Raw genomic sequence first — 7,844 nt, 5'->3', positions numbered from 1 at the left:
CAATCTGCTGATTTCCTATACTGATGCCCCTGGACCTCTGTCCGTTCGATCTGCTCAGCTGCCTGTGAAGATTTTGCCAGGATCCTACATGCATTTTTCCAGTGGAGCTCTGTAAGTACAATTGTCTTGCAGGCGTGCACTGTGTCTTTGCATACTACACTATAGTTTTCTCCTTTCAGCAGAGCTCTATAGGAGACATTTTAGATCTCTACGTGCACTTACCTATCTGGAATCCTGTGAGTATATCCTGTTCACATGGTGTGTTAGATGTTTGAACTCGCTACACCATAGAGTGTTTTTTCTATACCACAGATTTCCATACCAGTGAAGGTTTGTAAAGTTGGTCTGTGATCCCATTGGTATAAGACTTTCAAAAGGGAACTTATATTTACAAGAAGATTCCTTTCCTGCAGCGCAATCCTCCTTTATATTTATCTACAAAGAGTTCTGCCATAGTTGACATTAAACTGCCTTGGAACAAAGTTATTGGGATTTTTTATGATGGGGCACCTGCCATGGCTGGTAAACGAAGTGGATTATCAACCCTAGTCTGTAACAAGGTGATCGAAGAAGGAGGCAAAGCTATTAAACTTCATTGTATCATACATCAACAAGTTCTCTGTGCTAAACATCTCAAATATGAATCCGGTGCTAAAGACCATTAATTTTATTCGCTCTAGAGCCCTGTGCCACCGCCAGTTTAAACAGTTTCTACTGGATATCCAGGCTGAATACAAAGATGTTTTATATCATAACGATGTAAGATGGATCAGTCGGGGGTCTGCACTGCAGCATTTCTGCTCTCTCTGAAAGGAAATGTCACCACCAGACATCTGAGAAGCTCTGTCAGACGTTCTTCAGAACCTCCTGCTTGAGGTTTCTTTTTGTTTTGCTTTCGTTTTCTCATCTCGTTAGCCTCTCTCAGCTGTCATGTAGTTGCACTGATTGGGAAGGGATTTAAATCCCTTCCCATACTGCATCACTTTGCGGGTTATACAACTTCCTGGAGTGTGTGCATGCTACTACGGAGTCTTTTACAGATAAGTTTTGTTCATTCATTTGTGTTTTCCTGTTTGCTGGATCCCAGGTGACCCTGACTCCCTCCGTATCGAGTGTAGGGAGCTGGTGGTCGTGTCCCCTCACTATTATAGGGTGTTCAGGTGTCATACAGTCGAGAAACGAGGATATGCAATCATCTACCATAGAGATTTTTGCATAGGCTGAGCAGTAAGGGAGAGAGCCAGGTCTGTCGGATCTTCATTTTGTGTCTTCTAGTTTCTGTACACCTTCCGTGACAGGAAATTAGAGAATTCTTGGAAACAAAGGGACAACTGATACGAGAACTATCTGATCTTATTTGGCTGGCTGATTTGGGGTTTCTAGTCGACATAACAAAGCATCTGAATGTACTGAACACAAGTCTTCAGGGCAAAGATGCAGCAGTGAACCAGCTTTATTCACACCTCAAAGCCTTTGGAACAAAGCTGCAACTTTTCCAAAGGCATCTGTCACAAACACAGCCCAATACCATTCATTTTTCAGCGTTGCAGGAAATAATGAACAGTTTTCCACAGGATGATATCAGTGCGCAAACGAGCAGGTATGCAGCAGACATTGCATCTCTGGCTGGGAGTTTAAACTGCGCTTTCAAGATTTTGCAGCTATTGAAAAGGAGATCAGTCTTTCCTCTTCATTCTCTGTTGAGGCCGACGATGCTCCAGATCAGCTGCAGCTCGAGCTCATTGACCTGCATTGTGACAGCGAGTTACGCAGTCACCAACAGCTCTCTCTTGTGAACTTTTACGGCCAACTGGATAAGAGCCGGTTTCAAGAGATTCGAACATTGGATAAGAAAATGCTGAGCTTGTTTAGCTCAACATATTGGTATGTTCTGAACCTTAAAGGGGTTGTCCGGGATTGGGGACATTGTTCTAAGTGTACAACAGTGACACAAATATTACATACATGCCTATCCTACCTTTGCCACACATGTCTGATGCCCTGTTTTCATATAGCAAATTCTCAGCCGGAAGTGCCTATTTTCTCATAGACAGTGACGTACCGGGTCCCTTGCTGCAGAGCGAAGCCTCTTCTTCTGCTTCGCAGGGAGCCCGGTGACGTCACCAACAGCCTCAGTAATTATTCAGATCGCAGGGAGGGGCGGTAACTAAGCTGGAAGACCTTGCGCTAAGCCACGCCCCCCTCTGGCCCAGTGACTCACTATCAGCCTCAGTAATTATGCAGATTGCAGCGAGGGGCGGTGACTTGGCTGGAAGACATTGTGCTAAGCCACGCCCCCTCCGGTGACGTCACCGGGCATGGCACTTTTTAATGAATGATAGAGGTGGAATATTAATGAGAGGGCGGAGATGATAGTCAGCTGTAGCCACGTGATGCTGCGCTGGGATCCACAGGGCAGTGCGGCAGGAAATTAGGCAAAGATAAACCTAGATGTAAACAATGCGTGGGGGACCGTCGGAGCCCTGTAGAAGTGGCGAAAATACATAAAAACATTGGGGAAACTTTAATCAGCTCTTAATAGTGAGTACTCTTTAAAAAAAATTAAAATTTGATCCTGGACAACCCCTTTAACAAGAACCGCGTGAGGACAAGACTAAGTGACTCTAACCTGCGTGACATTTTGCGCATCAAAACCACGGCCTTTGAACCAGACCTAGTCTATGTGCTGAATCCAGATCTCAGTTTCACCCTTCACATTAGTGCAGGCAAGTTTTTTTTTTTTCAATTGAGATGAATACATATCTCAGTTAATGTCAAGTGGTCTGAATCAGTTATAAATATATTTGAACACATGTATACTTGGTGTTATGGTCCTGTTCACACTTTTTTAACTTAAAAGTTCACAGACAACCTTTATTACTTTGTGTAATGTACTTTTCAAGGTTCCTGATATATTTTAGCTTCCTGTTTTTTGTTTTTTTATATTAAAGGCAGAGTGATTTAACACCTGTTTAGATTTGTCATCCAAGTCACAAAATGAAAGGTATGCCGTTTTCAATAAACTTTGCATAAAATTAAGTTAATTTGCATTTAATTTTAAGAGTTCAAAGAATGTCAGGCAAAATGGTCGACCCTAGCACATGTTCACTTCATGAAATCTGTCACTCTTCGAAAAAAGTTTGGATATCCCTGCCTTAAACATTTAACAAGCCCCCCCCCCCCGCCTTAAACAAGCGCTTTACAAATGTTTTGTTGTTGTAAAGAAAATATTAAGGAGGGTACTAAGCATTTTGGCTGTAAAAATTTTAAGTTTTGTTTCTTCCAATAAAATGTTGCTTTATCCCCAAATTTTTCATTTTCACAAGGGGTAATGGGAGAAAAAGCACCCAATAATTTGTTACCTATTTTTTCCTGAATACGGTAACACCCCATATGTGGTGGTAAACTGCTGTGGGGGCACATGGCAGGACTCAGAACGGAAGGAGCGCCATATGGCTTTTGCAGCGCAGATTTTGATGGATAGGTTTATGGGTACCATTGGTTTTTATTTTTTAAGTGATTGTCTTATGTAGGGGCTGATTTTTTGTGGGATGATGTGACCGTTTGGGGTACATAAGACTTTTTGATCGCTTGGTATTACACTTTTTGTGAGGCAAGGTGAAAAAAAAAAAGTCTGTTTTGGCATAGTTATTTTTTTTAATTCTTTTTACAGCATTCACCTGAGGGAGCATATAATATGATATTTTTATAGAGCAGGTTGTTACAGATGCGGTGATACCAAATATATCTATCATTTTTCTTTTTGTTAAGTTTTACACAGTGAAATCATTTTTTAACACAATAAAATCTTGTTTTTGTGTTGACATTTTCTGAGAGTCCTATTTTTTTATTTTTTGGGCGATTGTCTTAGGTAGGGGCTCATTTTTTGCGGGATGAGATGACTGTTTGGTACCATTTTGAGGTACATAAGACTTTTTGATCATTTGGCATTACACTTTTTGTGAGGCAAGGTGACCAGAAAATAGCTTTTTTGGCACCGTTTTTTTTTTTTTTTTACAGCCTTCATCTGATGGGGTGGATCATGTGATATTTTTATAGAGCCGTTCGATACAGAAGTAGCGATACCTAATACATCTACTTTACTTTATTTTGGGAGAAGGACACTTTTTTAAACTTATTTATTTATTTTATGCACTTATATAGCGCTACTATAATCCGCAGCGCTTCACAAATATTAGCATCTAACTGTCCCCAGTGGGGCTCACAATCTACTTGAAACTTTTTTTTTTTAAATAAAACTTTATTTATTTTTTTACTACTTTTTTAACTTAAATTTTTGTCCCACTCTGGGACTTCTACTTGTGTATTGTAATGCATTGGCTATAAGGCCCCTTTCACACGGGCGAGTATTCCGCGCGGATGCGATGCGTGAGTTAAACGCATTGAACACGCACTGAATCCGGACCCATTCATTTCTATGGGGCTGTGCACATGAGCTGTGATTTTCACAGCATCACTTGTGCGTTGCGTGAAAATCGCAGCATGCTCTATATTCTGCGTTTTTCACGTTCAACGCAGGCCCAAAAGAAGTGAATGGGGCCGTGTGAAAATCGCAAGCATCCGCAAGCAAGTGCGGATGCGGTGCGATTTTCACGCATGGTTGCTAGGTGACGATCGGGCTGGGGACCCGATCTGTATTATTTTCCCTTATAACATGGTAATAAGGGAAAATAATAGCATTCTAAATACAGAATGCAAAGTAAAAAAGTGATGGAGGGGGGGGGGGGTTAAAAATAAAAAAAAGTTAACTCACCGAGTCCACTTGATCGCGTAGTTGCGGATCTCTGTCTTCTTCTGTAATGTTGAGCTACCGGCTAAGGACCTGTGGTGACGTCACATCACATGATCCAATCACGTGGTCCCTCACGATGGTGATGAACCATGTGATTGGACCATAGTGACGTCACCACAGGTTTTTTGCCAGGTCCTGAAGATAGAACAGAGACTGGCAGCTATGGAGCAGGTAAGTTAACTTTTTTTTCTTTTAACCCCTCCATCCCTAATTTACTTTGCATTCTGTATCAAGAATGCTATTATTTTCCCTTATAACCATGTTATAAGGGAAAATAATATCTACACAACACCTAACCCAAACCCGAACTTCAGTGATGAAGTCCGGGTTTGGGTCTGGGTACCAAACATGGCGATTTTTCTCACGCGGGTGCAAAACGCATTAAAACGCTTTGCACTCACGTGGAAAAATTGCGCATTTTACCGCAACACACCTGCATCTTATCGGGCCCTCACACGCCACGTTCGTGTGAGAGAGGCCTAAGTGTATTACTCACTGTAATACACTTACAGCTTCCTGCCTGTGATATCCAGGGGGCTGGATCTCACAGGCTCTCACGGTAGGCAGCCACGATGCCTAAGGAAGGGTTAAGGCGCCTATATAGCAGGGGTCCCGGCTATCAGTGACTGCCAGACCCCTGCAGCTGATCGGGTGGGCGCAGCTCCTGCGCTCGCCCGATCAGAGCACCGTAGCTGTATGGCGCTGGGATTTCTGTCCCAGTTTCCAGTGCCATACATGTACGGAGTTTGTATCCTACAGGTTAAAGATGTTTTGTCAGCATGATTAACCCTATTATACCTGGCACACTGCCTGGTAGGGGCCATCATGCTGATTAAAACAATACTTTTCTTTTGTCTGTACGCTAAACATAGATAAGATAATAGATCAGCGTTTTTCTATTCATATGCAAATTAGTAACTTTGAGCACCAGAAGGCAGGGCTGAGTCCTTGGAGCACTGCTTTGTCACATTCTCTTTGCTTTGCACACTTCCCCTCCTCTTTATCGACAGGGCTAGATATCAGCATGCGGAGGGCAGAGCTATCTCCTAGCATCTACATATCATATACACTATGTACTATGAGGGTAATTTACGATCAGAAATATGTCATATTTGTGGCACAGATTGCGGCACAAAAGGTTATTTGCACCGCAATCTGTGATTTTTTTTTTCCCCCCCTACTCACACCAGGTCTAAAAAAGTGGATGTGGTGTGGGTGGGGATGGGCTGGCCTGTTTTTAGCATGTAGAGATCCTTGGATTGAATCTTGGGAGAGATTTTCAGATTTTTCTTCAGATTTTTTTTTAGTATACAGTCAGGTCCATAAATATTGGGACATTGACACAATTGTAACGTTTCTGGCTCTATACACCACCACAATGGATTTGAAATGAAACGAACAAGATGTGCTTTACCTGCAGACTGTCAGCTTTAATTTGAGGGTATTTACATCCAAATCAGGTGAACGGTGCAGGAATTACAGCAGTTTGCATATGTGCCTCCCACTTGTTAAGGGACCAAAAGTAATGGGACAGAATAATAATCAGAAATCAAACTTTTACTTTTTAATACTTGGTTGCAAATCCTTTGCAGTCAATTACAGCCTGAAGTCTGGAATGCATAGACATCACCAGATGCTGGGTTTTATCCCTGGTGATGCTCTGCCAGGCCTCTACAGCAACTGTCTTCAGTTCCTGCTTGTTAGAATTGTGTCGATGTCCCAATATTTATGGCCTGACTGTATATACAGTATACTGTCCTCTGTAGTGTGTGTATATATATATATATATATATATATATATATATACAGTTTATTGTCCTATTTAGTATATACAGTACAGACCAAAAGTTTGGACACACCTTCTCATTCAAAGAGTTTTCTAAATTTTCATGACTATGAAAATTGTAGATTCACACTGAAGGCATCAAAACTATGAATTAACACATGTGGAATTAAATACATAACAAAAAAGTGTAAAACAACTGAAAATATGTCATATTCTAGGTTCTTCAAAGTAGCCACCTTTTGCTTTGATTACTGCTTTGCACACTCTTGGCATTCTCTTGATGAGCTTCAAGAGGTAGTCACCTGAAATGGTCTTCCAACAGTCTTGAAGGAGTTCCCAGAGATGCTTAGCATCTCGATTGGGTTCAGGTCCGGTGACTGCACCCCATCACTCTCCTTCATGGTCAAATAGCCCTTACACAGCCTGGAGGTGTGTTTGGGGTCATTGTCCTGTTGAAAAATAAATGATGGTCCAACTAAACGCAAACTGGATGGAATAGCATGCCGCTGCAAGATGCTGTGGTAGCCATGCTGGTTCAGTATGCCTTCAATTTTGAATAAATCCCCAACAGTGTCACCAGCAAAGCACCCCCACACCATCACACCTCCTCTTCCATGCTTCACGGTGGGAACCAGGCATGTAGAGTCCATCCTTTCACCTTTTCTGCGTCGCACAAAGACACGGTGGTTGGAACCAAAGATCTCAAATTTGGACTCATCAGACCAAACACAGATTTCCACTGGTCTAATGTCCATTCCTTGTGTTCTTTAGCCCAAACAAGTCTCGTCTGCTTGTTGCCTGTCCTTAGCAGTGGTTTCCTAGCAGATATTCTACCATGAAGGTCTGATTCACACAGTCTCCTCTTAACAGTTGTTTAGAGATGTGTCTGCTGCTAGAACTCTGTGTGGCATTGACCTGGTCTCTAATCTGAGCTGCTGTTAACCTGCGATTTCTGAGGCTGGTGACTCGGATGAACTTATCCTCCGCAGCAGAGGTGACTCTTGGTCTTCCTTTCCTGGGGCGGTCCGCATGTGAGCCAGTTTCTTTGTAGCGCTTGATGGTTTTTGTGACTGCACTTGGGGACACTTTCAAAGTTTTCCCAATTTTTCGGACTGACTGACCTTCATTTCTTAAAGTAATGATGGGCACTCGTTTTTCTTTACTTAGCTGCTTTTTTCTTGCCATAATAACAATTCTAACAGTCTATTCAGTAGGACTATCAGCTGTGTATCCACCTGACTTCTC

Source organism: Bufo gargarizans, chromosome 1 (assembly GCF_014858855.1).
Source record: "Bufo gargarizans isolate SCDJY-AF-19 chromosome 1, ASM1485885v1, whole genome shotgun sequence".
In the NCBI taxonomy this organism is placed as follows: domain Eukaryota; kingdom Metazoa; phylum Chordata; class Amphibia; order Anura; family Bufonidae; genus Bufo; species Bufo gargarizans.
Note: the sequence above shows the minus strand (reverse complement) of the source record.